General features: G+C 45.1%; 3 pseudogenes; all 3 read right to left on the reverse strand.

Moving 5' to 3' along the window:
- Window positions 1–7,898: 7,898 nt before the first annotated feature.
- LOC121551858 lies at window positions 7,899–8,777 on the reverse strand (annotated as a pseudogene).
- Window positions 8,726–10,316, reverse strand: LOC121551857 (annotated as a pseudogene).
- Window positions 10,317–10,453: 137 nt separating this feature from the next.
- Window positions 10,454–15,494, reverse strand: LOC121551856 (annotated as a pseudogene).
- Between the last annotated feature and the right edge of the window lie 764 nt (window positions 15,495–16,258).

The following is a 16,258-nucleotide window of genomic DNA, read 5'->3' on the forward strand; positions in this document are numbered from 1 at the left end:
CCCAACTATAACATTTTCCGTCTAGATAGAACTGCCAAAGGGGGTGGAGTTGCAATCTACTGTAGAGATAGCCTGCAGAGCTCTATCATACTATCCAGGTCTGTGCCCAAACAGTTTGAGCTTCTACTTCTAAAAATCCACCTTTCCAGAAATAAGTCTCTCACTGTTGCCGCTTGCTACAGACCCCCCTCAGCCCCCAGCTGTGCCCTGGACACCATATGTGAATTGATTGCCCCCATTTATCCTCAGAGTTTGTACTGCTTGGTGACCTAAATTGGGATATGCTTAATACCCCAGCCATCCTACAATCCAAGCTAGATGCCCTCAACCTCACGCAAATTATCAACGAACCTACCAGGTACAACCCTAAATCCGTAAACATGGGTACCCTCATAGATATGATCCTGACTAACATACCCTCTAAATACACCTCAGCTGTCTTCAACCAGGATCTCAGCGATCACTGCCTTATTGCCTGCGTCCGTAACGGGTCCGCGGTCAAACGACCACCCCTCATCACTGTCAAACGCTCCCTAAAACACTTTAGCGAGCAGGCCTTCCTAATTGACCTGGCCCAGGTATCCTGGATGGATATAGATCTCATTTCGTCAGTAGAGGATGCCTGGTTGTTCCTTAAAAGTAATTTCCTCTCAATCTTAAATAAACATTCCTGGGAGCACTTCCTCCCAGCTGCCCACTGCACTGAGGCTAGGAAACACTATCACCACCGATAAATCTACAATAATCGAGAATTTCAACAAGCATTTTGCTACACCTGGCCATGCTTTCCATCTGGCTACCACTACCCCGGCCACCAACTCTGCACCCTCTGCTGCAACTTGCCCATGTCCCCCCCGCTTCTCCTTCACACAAATTCAGACAGCTGATGTTTTGAAAGCGCTGCAAAATCTGGACCCCTACAAATCAGCTGGGCTAGACAATCTGGACCCTTTCTTTCTAAAACTAGCCGCCGAAATTGTCGCAACCCCTATTACTATTCTGTTCAACCTCTCTTTCATAACGTCTGAGATCCCCAGAGATTGGAAATATGCCGCGGTCATCCCCCTCTTCAAAGGGGGTGACACTCTAGATCCAAACTGCTACAGACCTATATCCATCCTGCTCTGCCTTTCGAAAGTATTTGAAAGCCAAGTTAACAAACAGATCACCGACCATTTCGAATACCACCGTACCTTCTCCGCTATGCAATCCGGTTTCCGAGCTGGTCATGGGTGCACTTCAGCCACGCTCAAGGTCCTAAACGATATTATAACCGCGATTGATAATAGACAGTACTGTGCAGCCGTCTTCATCGACCTGGCCAAGGCTTTCGACTCTGTCAACCACCGCATTCTTATTGGCAGACTAAATAGCCTTGGTTTCTCAAATGACTGCCTCGCCTGGTTCACCAACTACTTCTCAGATAGAGTTCAGTGTGTCAAATCTGAGGGCCTGTTGTCTGGACCTATGGCAGTCTCTATGGGGGTGCCACAGGGTTCAATTCTTGGGCCGACACTTCTCCGTGTATATCAATGATGTCGCTCTTGCTGCTGGTGACTCTCAGATCCACCTCTACGCAGACAACACCATTTTGTATACATCTGGCCCTTCATTGGACACTGTGTTAACAAACCTCCAAACGAGCTTCAATGCCATACAACAGTCCTTCAGTAGCCTCCAACTGCTCTTAAACACTAGTAAAACTAAATGCATGCTTTTCAACCGAACGCTGCTGGCACCCGCCCACCCGACTAGAATCACCACTCTCGACGGGTCTGACCTAGAGTATGTGGACAACTACAAATACCTAGGTGTCTGGTTAGACTGTAAACTCAACTTCCAGACTCACATAAAGAATCTCCAATCCAAAGTTAAATCTAGAATCGGCTTCCTATTTCGCAACAAAGCCTCCTTCACTCATGCTGCCAAACATGCCCTCGTAAAACTGACTATCCTACCGATCCTTGACTTCGGTGATGTCATTTACAAAATAGCCTCCAACACTCTACTCAGCAAACTGGATGTAGTCTATCACAGTGCCATCCGTTTTGTCTCCAAAGCCCCATACACTACCCACCACTGTGACCTGTACGCTCTTGTTGGCTGGTCCTCACTACATGTTCGTCGTCAAACCCACTGGCTCCAGGCCATCTATAAATCACTACTAGGCAAATCCCCGCCTTATCTTAGCTCATTGGTCACCATAGCAGCACCCACCCGTAGTCTGCGCTCCAGCAGGTATATCTCACTGGTCATTCCCAAAGCCAACACCTCCTTTGGCCGCCATTCCTTCCAGTTCTCTGCTGCCAATGACTGGAAAGAATTGCAAAAATCTCTGAAGCTGGAGACTCTTATCTCCCTCAATAACTTTAAGCATCAGTTGTCAGAGCACCTTACCGATCACTGCACCTGTACACAGCCCATCTGAAATTAGCCCACCCAACTACCTCATCCCTATAGTTATTTATTTTGCTCTTTTGCACCCCAGTATCTCTATTTGCACATAATTTCTTGCACATCTAGCATTCCAGTGTTAATACTATTGTAATTATTTTGCACTATAGGTTATTTATTGCCTTACCTCCATAACTTGCTACATTTGCACACACTGTATATATATATTTTCTGTTGTATTTTTGACTTTATGTTTTTTACCCCATATGTAACTCTGTGTTGTTTTTATTGCACTGCTTTGCTTTATCTTGGCCAGGTCGCAGTTGTAAATGAGAACCTGTTCTCAACTGGCTTACCATGTTAAATAAAGGTGAAATAAAAAAATTAAATAAAAAAGGTACTCTGGTCAGATGACACTAAAATTGAGCTTTTTGGCCATCAAAGAAAACACTATGTCTGTCGCAAACCCAACAACTCTCATCACCCCGAGATCACCATCCCCACAGTGAAGCATGTTGGTGGCAACATCATGCTGTGGGGATGTTTTTAATCGGCAGGGAAACTGGTCACAATTGAAGGAATGATGGATGGTGCTAAATACAGGGAAATTATTGAGGGAAACCTGTTTCAGTCTTCCAGAGATTTGAGACTGGGACGGAGGTTTACCTTCCAGCAGGACAATGACCCTATGCATACTGCTAAAGCTACACTTGAGTGGTTTAAGGGGAAACATTTAAATGTCTTGGTATGGCCTAGTCAAAGCCCAGACAGTACTGCTGCTCTATGTGGGGGAAGAGGCACATCTCTGCAGGGCGTCTTAAAGAACACCAAATAATCCATATAGGAGAGAAACCTTACAGATGCTCACAGTGTGGGAAGAGTTTTGCTCTATCTAGCGCCTTAAAATCTCATCTGAGAATCCATACAGGAGAGAAACCGTACTGCTGCTCTCTGTGTGGGAAGAGTTTTACTGTATCTACTACCTTAAAATCTCATCTGAGAATTCATATAGGCGAGAGGCCTTACCTCTGCCTTCTTTGTGGGAAAAGCTTTGTTAGTGCAAGAAACCTAACCATACACAAGCAGATACACACTGGAGAGAAGCCTTATAGCTGTGATCAGTGTGGAAAGAGCTTTGCTCTAGCTTCCTTGCTGACTTCACACCGGCGCATACACACTGGAAAGAAACCTTACAGCTGTGAACAGTGTGGAAAGAGCTTTGCCGTAACTTCCTCCCTGACTAGACACCAGCGAATACACACTGGTGAGAAACCTTATGTCTGTCTATGTGGAAATGAGCTTTGCTCAGTTAGGGACAATGAAAAGTCACCAGAAAACAAAAACGTGCCGTATTTCATCTCCCTCCTAGACAGCACCGGTTCCAGATCCCTAAATGAAGGATAAATAAAAGACCTCTAGTGAACAGTCATATCCATCTCCCATTCTTAAACAGTTGACTTAGTCTGATCACCATGGTAACCTCTCTGGAGCCTAAATGCAGCTCTGATCTAGGATCAGGTCTCCCCTGTGTCTATGTAATATCACACATTGGGATTTAAATGGATAAATGTTATCATATAAGATGTCATAGTCAACCTGTCTGTGTGTGTGCTCATAAAACTAATCAATGATACATTGGATAATAATATCCATGAGGTCAAGGCAAGAACTATGTGTCTTGTAATAACTTTTAGATTTGTAATGTAATATCTTGTACCGCAGAAATGGAACGTAAATCACAGAAAATTGATGCTGTGGTGGCAGCTGCAGAGAAGTATTTGGGTATATGAGATTTTACTTCAGAAGAGTTACAGGGTGTTTTGAGTGGTGGTGTCCTGTCCTCCCAGGCCATTGGGATGGTGGAGGAGCAGATTGGGTCAAAGTAGTGGAATGGGGTAGTGAGTTTTTAATGAGTGTAGGTGGCAGCTGCTGAGAATTACCTGGGTGGACAATATTTTACTGCAGAAGAGTTATAAGATATTTTTAGATCAAATATATACATATATATAGATATATATATCATTGTAGAATAATAATGAAGACATTAAAACTATGAAATGACACATATGGAATCATGTAGTAACCAAGAAAGTGTTACACACTTTTTTTATATTTGAGCTTCTTCAAAGAAGCCACCCTTTGCCTTGATGACAGCTTTGCACACTCTTGGCATTCTCTCAACCAGCTTCATGAGGTTGTCACCTGGAATGCATTTCAATTAACAGGTGTGCCTTGTTAAAAGTTAATTTGTGGAATTTCATTCCTTCACACTTAACCAGCATGACAACCACAGCATTCTGCAGCGATACACCATCCTATCTGGTTTGCTCTTAGTCCCACTAACATCGTTTTTTCAACAGGACAATGACCCAACACACCTCCAGGCTGTGTAAGGGATATTTGACCAAGAAGGAGAGTGATGGAGTGCTGCATCAGATTACCTGGCCTCCACAATCACCCGACCTCAACCCAATTGAGATGGTTTGGGATGAGTTGGACGCAGAGTGAAGGAAAATTAGCCAACAAGTGCTCAGCATATGTGGGAACTCCTTCAAGACTGTTGGAAAAGCATTCCAGGTGAAGCTGGTTGAGAGAATGCCAAGAGTGTGCAAAGCTATCATCAAGGCAAATGCTGGCTACTTTGAAAAATCTAAAATATATTTTGATTTGTTTAACACTATCTTGGTTATTCCATATGTGTTATTTGATAGTTTTGATGTCTCACTATTATTCTACAATGTGGAAAATAATAGTTATAAATAAAAACACTTGAATGAGTAGGTGTCCAAACTTTTGACTGATACTGTAAACAGTTAAAGTTGGAAGTTTACATACATCTTTGCCAAATACATTTAAACTCAGTTTTTCACAATTCCTGACATTTAATCCTAGTAAAAATTCCCTGTTTTTGGTCAGTTAGGGTCACCACTTTATTTTAAGAATGTGAAATGTGTCACGATCGTTATTACAAGCGGACCAATGCACAGCGTGTTAAGCGTACTTTTTATTTTAGTACACCACACGAACAAAAAACAACAAACGATACGTGAAGTCCTAGGTTAATAACACAAACCTTTCGGATCAAGATCCCACAATAAACTAGTGCCAAAAGGCTGCCTAAGTATGGTCCCCAATCAGAGACAACGAGCTACAGCTGTCTCTGATTGGGAACCACCCTGGCCAACATAGAAATAAACGATCTAGAACGAAACACATAGAAAACGAAACAATAAAACCTACACACCCTGGCTCAACATTAAAGAGTCCCCAGAGCCAGGGCGTGACAGTACCCCCCCCCAAAGGCGCGGACTGCGACCGCGCCAACCAAACACAACAGGGGAGGGGCCGGGTGGGCAGTCCGCCTCGGAGGCGTGACCACCACTCTCTTTCTTCCCCCCCGTAGCGCCCCTGGTCTGGTCCCACTGGCCGGAGCTGGACTGGACACCGGTGGAGCGGATTACTCTGGCTCCGGAGTGGAGCAGCTTACCGGTGCCGGTGGAACAGGCACGGGCCGTGCCGGACTGACGACGTGCACCACTGGCTAGGTGCGGGGAGCAGGAACGGGCTGGACCGGGCTGGCGATGCGCACCACAGGCTTGGTGCGGGGGACAGGAACGGGCCGGACCGGGTTGACGACGCGCACAACTGGCTTGGTGCGGGGAGCAGGAACAGGCCGGACCGGGCTGGTGACGCGCACCACAGGCTTGGTGCGGGGGACAGGAACGGGCCGGACTGGGCTGGCGACGCGCACCACAGGCTTGGTGCGGGGAGCAGGAATGGGCCGGACTGGGCTGACGACGCGCACCACTGGCCTGGTGCGGGGACCAGGAACGGGCCGGACTGGGCTGACGACGCGCACCACTGGCTTGGTGCGGGGAGCTGGAACGGGCCGGACCGGACTGGCGACACACACCACTTGCTTGGTGCGAGGAGCGGGACTGGGTTTCCTTATGAACCTCCGCTCCTTCTGCTGCCTAACCAGCTCCTCTCGCCGTGCTTCTACACTCTCCTTCTGCTCCCTCTGCACCAATGACCCCCTTAATCTGGCGGCCTCCTCTGCTAACCGGCTGAACCGCTCTATTGCGGCCTCCTGCTGCCTCGTCGTCCACGGCATGAGCCCCCCCCCCTAAAAAATCCCACAATAAACTAGTGCCAAAAGGCTGCCTAAGTATGGGCCCCAATCAGAGACAACGAGCTACAGCTGTCTCTGATTGGGAACCACCCTGGCCAACATAGAAATAAACGATCTAGAACGAAACACATAGAAAACTAAACAATAAAACCTACACACCCTGGCTCAACATTAAAGAGTCCCCAGAGCCAGGGCGTGACAAAATGTCAGAATAATAGTAGAGAGAATGATTTATTTCAGCGTTTATTTCTTTCATCACATTCCCAGTGGGTCAGAAGTTTACATTCACTCAATTAGTGTTTGGTAGCATTGCCTTAAAATTGTTTAACTTGGGTCAAACGTTTTGGGTAGCCTTCCACAAGCTTCCCACAATAAGTTGGGTGAATTTTGGCCCATTCCTCCTGACAGAGCTGGTGTAACTTAGTCAGGTTTGTAGGCCTCCTTGCTCGCACACGCTTTTTCAGTTCTGCCCACAAATGTTCTATAGGATTGAGGTCAGGGCTTTGTGATGGCCACTCCAATACCTTGACTTTGTTGTCCTTAAGCCATTTTGCCACAATTTTGGAAGTATGCTTGGGGTCATTGCGACCAAGCTTTAACTTCCTGACTGATGTCTTGAGATTTTGCTTCAATATATCCACATACTTTTCCTTCCTCATGATGCCATCTATTTTGTGAAGTGCACCAGTCCCTCCTGCATCAAAGCATCCCCACAGCATGATGCTGCCACCCCTGTGCTTCACGGTTGGGATGGTGTTCTTCGGCTTGCAAGCTACCACCTTTTTCCTCCAAACATAACGATGGTCATTATGGCCAAACAGTTCTATATTGGTGTTTCATCAGACCAGAGGACATTTCTCCAAAAAGTCTTTGTCCCCATGTGCAGTTGCAAACCGTAGTCTGGCTTTTTTATGGCGGTTTTGGAGCAGGAGCTTCCTCCTTGCTGAGCGGCCTTTTAGGTTATGTCGAAATTGGACTCGTTCTACTGTGGATATAGATAATTTTGTACCTGTGTCCTCCAGCATCTTCAAAAGGTCCTTTGCTGTTGTTCTGGGATTAATTTGCACTTTTTGACCAAAGTACGTTAATCTCTAGGAGACAGAGAACGCGTCTCCTTCCTGAGCAGTATGACGGCTGCCTGGTCCCATGGTGCTTATACTTGCGTACTATTGTTTGTACAGATGAATGTGGTACCTTCAGGCGTTTGGAAATTGCTCCCAAGGATGAACCAGACTTGTGGAGGTCTACAAAAAAAATTCTGAGGTCTTGGGGGGAATAACAGTTAGGAAAACCAGTCACGAGAATACCAAGATGGCAAATCAGGGGGCGGGGTTGAGTTGGGGCATGTCACTAGGGGTGGTTGGGGACCACCAATATTTAGCTTAAAAGGCTAACGCTATTCCCGATTTAGCTTCTTAGTGAGGCATCTTCAAGTATTATAGTGGATAATTTCTCAAAGTGTTCAAGGGGCACTGCTTCAACAACGATAGGCATGAAGCTGTGGTTAGCACCGCAAATTTCAGAACATTGTCCGTAGAACACCCCGGGTCGAGAGGCAATAAAGGCTGGTTGATTTAAACGTCCGGGGACGGCGTCTATTTTTACACCTAAAGAAGGGACAGCTCAGAAATGAAGGACATCTTCAGCTGAAACGAGAACTCTGATTGGAGATTCCACCGGGACCACTATTCGATGGTCTGCCTCCAATAGGCGAAATTGTCCGGGGATTAGGTCTTGGGTGGGGATTATATAGGAGTCAAAGCCTAGATCTTCGTAGTCGATGTATTCGTAACTTCAGTATCTTTGGTGTCCTATTGCTTTGATGGTGAGGTGAGGGTCGTTAATTTTGTCTATAAGATAGAGAATTCGGAGGGAGGGGAGAGTGATAAGAATAAGGATGACTGCTGGAAGGATGGTTCAAACGATCTCAATTTCTTGAGAATCGAGGATGTATTTGTTAGTAAGTTTAGTAGAGACTATTGCTACGATGATATAAAGCACTAGTGTGCTGATAAGAAGAACAATCATAAAAGCGTGGTCGTGGAAGTGAAGAAGTTCTTCTATTACAGGTGAGGCCGCGTCTTGGAATCCTAGTTGTGAGGGATGTGCCCATTGTAGCTAAGTGCTCAAGACACGCGGGGTTTTAACCCACAACTTTGCCTTGACAAGGCAGTGTAATATACTAGTTTTACTAGTGTCTTATGGAAGAAAGTGGCAGAGTGGTTATGCGGTTGGCTTGAAACCAGCACATGGGGGTTCAATTCCTCCCTTTCTCGTTAGGCTGCTTGTACTTGTACAAACGCCGGTTCCTCGAATGTGTGACAGGGCGGGGGACATCCGTGCAGTCACTCTACGTTTGTTGAAGTCAGCTCAATTGATGCGACTTCCCGTTTGGCGGCAAAGGCTTCTCAAAGGATAAATAAGAATATAATTACAGCAACCAAGGAGATAAGGGATCCGATTGAGGAGACAGTGTTTCAAAGTGTGTAGGCATCAGGGTAATCAGAGTACCGTCCTGGTATCCCTGCAAGGCCTAGAAAATGATGGGAGAAAAAGGTTAAATTTACGCCAACAAAACATAATTCCGAAGTGGATTTCAGTTCATGTGCTGTGAAGGGTGTATCCAGTGAATAGGGGGAATCAGTGCACGACAGCGCCTATAATGGCGAAAACAGCTCCTATTGATAGAACGTTTTGGAAGTGGGCGACTACATAGTAGGTGTCATGAAGGATGATGTCTAAGGAGGAATTTGCTATGCCTGTTAGTCCCCCCACTGTAAATAGGAAAATAAACCCCAGGGCCCAAACGAAGTGGTGTCACTCATTTGATTGAACCACCATGCAATGTGGCTAACCAGCTAAATACTTTTACACCTGTAGGAATGGCAATGATTATAGTGGCGGATGTAAAGTAGGCACGAGTATCAACGTCTATCCCAACAGTAAACATATGGTGGACCCAGACGATAAAACCTAGGAGTCCAATGGCTATTATAGCTCAGACTATTCCCATATACCCCAAGGGTTCTTTTTTGCCGGAGTAGTATGCAACAATGTGGGAGATCATACCAAAACCTGGGAGAATTAGAATATAGACTTCCGGATGACCAAAGAATCAGAAGAGGTGTTGATACAGGATTGGATTTCCTCCGCCTGCTGGGTCAAAGAAAGTGGTGTTTAGATTCCGGTCTGTAAGTAGCATAGTAATACCTGCTGCTAGGACGGGTAGGGAAAGCAGTAAAAGGACTGCGGTAATTAAGACGGCTCAAACAAAAAGAGGGGTTTGATACTGGGAGATAGCTGGGGGTTTCATGTTAATAATGGTTGTAATAAAATTAACGGCCCCTAAAATAGAGGAAATACCAGGGGTTAAGGCTCCTGCGTGGGCGAGGTTGCCTGCTAGAGGGGGGTAGACTGTTCATCCTGTGCCGGCACCGGCTTCAATTCCAGACGAGGCCAGGAGAAGAAGAAAGGACGGGGGAAGGAGTCAGAAGCTCATGTTATTCATTCGGGGAAATGCTATGTCGGGGGCCCCGATTATGAGTGGAATCAATCAGTTTCCAAAGCCTCCAATCATAATTGGCATAACTATAAAGAAAATCATAACGAAGGCATGGGCCGTGACGATCACATTATACATTTGATCATCCCCCAGAAGAGCCCCGGGTTGGCTTAGTTCCGCTCGGATTAAAAGGCTTAGGGCTGTGCCGACTATTCCGGCTCAGGCACCAAATACTAAATAAAGGGTGCCAATGTCTTTGTGGTTGGTTGAGAAAAATCATTGTGTGATTGCGACAGGTAAGGTGGCTGAGAGTTAAGCGGTGGATTGAACCCCATGTACAGAAGTTTAAGTCCTCTCCTTATCAAGCCTTGTGGTGTACTTACATGTCAGATTGCAAACCTGAAGAAGTAGGCTAACAGCCTACTGAGTTTGTAGGATCGAGGCCTTCCCACCTAGAAAGGCTTTAGCTTAATTAAAGTGTCTGGGTTGCATTCAGAAGATGTGGGATAGAGTCCCGCAAGTCTTAACAAGGGCTGGGAGATTCTCACTCCTGCTTAGAACTTTGAAGGTTCTTGGTCTTAGTGCTATCCTAAGCCCTTGTTATAAGTTTAGTAACGCAGCTATGGCGGTGGTGAGGGGAAGTAGGCCCAGGGCTAATATAGTGACAAGTGATAGTGGTATGGTGACATGGGTAAAGTTCAGTCGTCAAGGGGCAGTGGCGGTGAGGGTGTTGGGTCAGATAGTTAAGGTTATGGCGTAACATAGTCGGGGGTAGAAGTACAGGCTGAGAAGGGCTGTTATGGCAGCTAGTGTGGCGGATATTGGTAGTCCTTGTTTCGTTAGTTCTTGTAAAATTAGTCACTTAGGTATAAATCCTGAGAGAGGTGGGAGGCCTTCAAGTGATAGTAGAACTAGAATAGCTAGTGCGTGTTATAAAGGCTGAAGATGTTATGATAATATATATGATCAGGCTCAGGAGGGTGAGGGAAGGCGCGAATTGTATGATTAGCACTATTCATCCAAGGTGGGCGATTGAGGAGTATGCTAGGATCTTACGTAGTTGGGTTTGGTTAAGTCCCCCTCAGCCCCCAACGAGAGTTGATAGGAGTCCCAGTGTGACAACTAGGGAGGAGTTAACGGTTGGGGCTACCTGGAGCATAAGTGCAAAGGGTGCAAGCTTTTGTCAGGTTGAAAGGATTAACCCGGTGGTGAGGTCTAAACCTTGAAGAACTTCTGGGAGTCAAAAGTGTACTGGTGCCAGGCCTACCTTAAGTGCAAGGGCCAGTATGACAGTTGTAACCGCAATTGGGTGGGTTAATTGTTGAATATCCCATTCTCCAACCAGTCAGGCATTGGTGGTGCTAGCAAACAGGATCATGGCCGCAGCGGTGGCCTGTGTCAAAATATATTTTGTTGTAGCTTCAACTGCTCATGGTCGGTTCTTACTACATTAAATGGGACCGATGCTGAAAGTTGGTGGGTAAAGACGGAGCCTGTGTTAGTTGGAGGTTTGTTGTTTAGCAATTAATCAGGTGAGAACGGTTCCGTTGGTGGTTATCCGAGTCTTGCTTAATGTAAACCTTGGAATAGTGCTGATGTATGAGGGCTTAAAACCACTTATGTTGATAATACAAAGGATGTACTACCCTCGTGCAGTAATAATATATGGGTCAGTACATAATATGCAATATTATACATAGCGGTGTAATATATGCACAATGTATGGGGACATATAGTTCTCTATGTACACTGCGGCGTCAGAGGGTAGTTTAATTTAGAATCTTAGCTTTGGGAGTTAAGGGTGGGAGTTAAAATCTCCTCTCTCTGAGCACTAGGGAGGGTTTTAACCTCCGGCCTCCGGATTACAAGACCGGCGCTCTTACGCTGAGCTACTAGGGCAGGCTCATTCGAGGGCTTTGTTCTCAGCTCACCCAGCTAAGGGGGCTAAGACTAGGAAGATGGTGAAGTAGATAACTGAAGCAACCTGGCCGATGATGATGAAAGGGTGTTCTACAGGTATACCGCCGATTCAGGTGAGGATGTCTGCCACTAGGGTTCAGAACAAGAATTGGGTGAGGGGCCGGAAGGTTAGTCCTCGTTGCTTAGAGGTGTGAAGAATGGGGACTACTATGAGTACGAGGATGGAGAATAGTAGGGCGAGGACTCCGCCTAGCTTATTGGGGATTGATCGTAGGATTGCGTAGGCGAACAGGAAGTATCACTCAGGCTTGATGTGGGGCGGAGTAAGGGGTTGGCTGGTGTAAAATTATCTGGGTCTCCCAAGAGGTTGAGCGCAAATAGTGCTAAGGATGTTAGTCCTAGTAGTATGGCTACAAATCCTAGCAGGTCTTTGTATGAGAAGTAGGGTCAAGCAAAGAGGCACTGAGTTTGAAAGAAGGCCTTGAAATACATCCAGAGGTACACCTCCAATTGACTCAAATGATGTCAATTAGCCTATCAGAAGCTTCTAAAGCCAAGACATCATTTTCTGGAATTTGCCAAGCTGTTTAAAGGCACAGTCAACAGTCAAGTATGTAAACTTCTGACCCACTGGAATTGTGATACAGTGAATTGTAAGTGAACAATTGTTGGAACAATTACTTGTGTCATGCACAAAGTAGATGTCCTAACCAACTTTCCAAAACTATAGTTTGTTAACAAGAAATGTGTGGAGTGGTTGAAAAACGAGTTTTAATGACTCCAACCTAAGTGTATGTAAACTTCTGACTTCAACTGTATGTATGTATATGTATTTACAGTCGTGGTCAAACGTTTTGAGAATGACACAAGTATTGGTCTTCACAAAGTTAGCTGCTTCAGTGTTATGAGATATTTTTGTCAGATGTTGGTATGTATGGTATACTGAGGTATAATTACAAGCATTCCATAAGTGTCAAAGGCTTTTATTGACAATTACATTAAGTTTATGCAAAGAGTCAATATTTGCAGTGTTGAACCTTCTTTTTCAAGACCTCTGCAATCCGCCCTGGCATGCTGTCGATTAACTTCTGGGCCACATCCTTACTGATGGCAGCCCATTCTTGCATAATCAATGCTTGGAGTTTGTCAGAAATTTGGGGGTTTTAGTTGTCCACCCCGCCTCTTGAGAATCGACCACAAGTTCTCAATGGGATTAAGGTCTGGGGAGTTTCCTGGCCATGGACCCAGAATTTTGATGTTTTGTTCCCCGAGCCACTTAGTTATCACTTTTGCCTTATGACAAGGTGCTCCACCATGCTGGAAAAGGCATTGTTCGTCACCAAACTGTCATGCTGGAAAAGGCATTGTTTGTCACCAAACTGTTCTTGGATGGTTGGGAGAAGTTGCTCTTGGAGGATGTGTTGGTACCATTCTTTATTCATGGCTGTGTTCTTAGGCCAAATTGTGAGTGAGCCCACTCCCTTGGCTGAGAAGCAACCCCACACATGAATGGTCTCAGGATGCTTTACTGTTGGCATGCCACAGGACTGATGGTAGCGCTCACCTTGTCTTCTCCGGACAAGCTTTTTTCCGGATGCCCCAAACAATCGGAAAGGGGATTGATCAGAGAAAATGACTTTACCACAGTCCTCAGCAGTCCAATCCCTGTACCTTTTGCAGAATATCAGTCTGTCCCAGATGTTTTTCCTGGATAGAAGTGGCTTCCTCGCTGCCCTTCTTGGCACCAGGCCATCCTCCAGAAGTCTTTGCCTCATTGTGCGTGCAGATGCACTCACACCTGCCTGCTGCCATTCCTGAGAAAGGTCTGCCCTGGTGGTGCCCCGATCCCGCAGCTGAATCAACTTTAGGAGACGGTCCTGGCGCTTGCTGGACTTTCTTGGGCACCCTGAAGCCTTCTTCACAACAATTGAACCTCTCTCCTTGAAGTTCTTGATGATCCGATAAATGGTTGATTTAGGTGCAATCTTACTAGCAGCAATATCCTTGCCTGTGAAGCCCTTTTTGTGCAAAGCAATGATGACAGCACATGTTTCCTTTTAGGTAACCATGGTTAACAGAGGAAGAACAATGATTTCAAGCACCACCCTCCTTTTAAAGCTTCCAGTCTGTTATTCTAACTCAATCAGCATGACAGAGAGATCTCCAGCCTTGTCCTCGTCAACACTCTCACCTGTGTTAACAAGAGAATCACTGACATGATGTCAGCTGGTCCTTTTGTGGCAGGGCTGAAATGCAGTGGAAATGTTTTTTTGGGATTAAGTTCATTTTCATTGCAAAGAGGGACTTTGCAATTAATTGCAATTCATCTGATCACTCTTCATAACATTCTGGAGTATATGCAAATTGCCATCATAAAAACTGAGGCAGCAGACTTTGTGAAAATTAATATTTGTGTCATTCTCTAACCTTTTGACCACAACTATATATATATAGGTGTAGGGTTGGTTGGTTGGTTGGTTGGTTGGTTGGTTGGTTGGTTGGTTGGTGGTGAAATGTTCTATTTTTTTGTGTGTCAATGTGATTGAAAACACCCTCCACTGCAGAGTAAGGTGGCAGCATGCACAAACGCCATGACACCGAACAAGACCATTTCCGAATGCCTGACTTCTGTGGAGGCTGCATCGCAGAAAATGCTGTATGGCCAGTGGCGACCTGCCATTCAGGTTATGTGGGGCAGAAAAAAATATATATTTTTGTGGTTGTTTTGAATGTTATTTTTGATATTAATACCTGTCACATATCAGTTTGCAAACAATGAAAAAAATCTAAAAATAATTGAGTTAATAAAGCCGCATACAAACATGGTCTCTTTTTTGCTTTCTTGAGTAAGGCAGCTCCAAAATGCAGGTGTTTCAGATTAGCTCAGTGCTTTCTGTGATGGAGAGACAGCCAGCGGAAAATATAGAGGATAGGGTTTGGTAATGTTCTCTAGTTGCGCCATGTTGCGCATTTTCTTAACATTTGTCATAATTAGCAATGATTTTGTATCTTCTCTCGACGGACTTCGGCAGCACATTTTCCGCCATTTTCTTCAAACCTGAAAATGTTGTGAAGCCACGCCCATTTTCAAATCCGTTTCAATCCTTGTCATATGAAGAGAAATGATAGATGAAACGTAAATATACACAACAATTTGGAAATCGCAAATTCAACAATGAGTGGTTTGGAATGAATCAGTGGCTAACTGTAAGCATTGGAGAGGGTGTGTGGTCCAAGTCTGGGTTAAAGAGTCTCTTTTTCAAGCTTAAAAGGATAAACATTCACTTACAACATCATGGGCCAGAAAATGTTGAATACATTGGCCATGCTGTCAATCCAGCACGACTTCTGTCACTTCTAAAACAACTAGAAGCTCAGAACTGGGAAATGTTAGACTTCAGTGAGTTCAAGAGAACTGGGAACTCTGGGGGGGAAAAACAAGCTCAGACTGGGAAAATACGTTTTGAACGGACATCCAACTCGGAATTCCAAGTCGGGAACTCGGGCCTCTTTCTAAAGCTCCGACCTGAAGATCACTGACGTCATGATTCGACCTTGTGTTTTCCAGAGTTTTCAGTTGTCTTGAAAGCACCATAAATCCAGAGAATGCCAGACTTTGATGACAAAATATGCCCACAAGAAGGACCATCGCGCCACCTTCCTGTTCAAGTGAGCACATCACAAGAAGGTGAGTCCAAAAATGTATTGTATGCTGCTGCATACATTATGTAACATGTCAGGGAGATATGTATACTGTAGGTAAGGAAGTAATTCTAAGTATGTTGTGTAGTAAGCTGTTATTAGCCCATGTGCCTCTTTCTTATAATTTGGTCCCGTTCCCCCTCATAACTTAGCCTACTGTTCTGACTTGGTGGTGTACATGTAGCCTATAGCCTGTTTTAGAGAAATGTCATCATCGAATATTGAGCTTTCATTGTTTGCTTATATACCCCTGTTATTTATCCTAAGGTCTGACTTGGTGTACAGGGAGAATACTGTAAGAACAGCCCATGTTCTGAATTCTGTCGCTGCACATTTCAAAAGTGCTGAACAAATAGTTATATTGACTATGTCCTTCTTTATATTGACTACTACTACGTTGCTCATTGTCTTAATGAAATTACGGATTGCCTCTCATCCGCTTTTCATTCCCGTATGCCATAGTTTGTACATCTCAATTGTCAGTGGAAACCACATTTGTTTAAGCAAGTCAGCCATATCAGCAGTTTTTTTTAAAGGCAGTAAATGAGTCTGAATGAACTTTTTCGTTGCCAGACAAGGCTCTGTTGATAGCCGGGCATTGCCGTGGT

The sequence above is a fragment of the Coregonus clupeaformis genome, unplaced genomic scaffold, assembly GCF_020615455.1.
Source record: "Coregonus clupeaformis isolate EN_2021a unplaced genomic scaffold, ASM2061545v1 scaf0595, whole genome shotgun sequence".
NCBI lineage: Eukaryota > Metazoa > Chordata > Actinopteri > Salmoniformes > Salmonidae > Coregonus > Coregonus clupeaformis.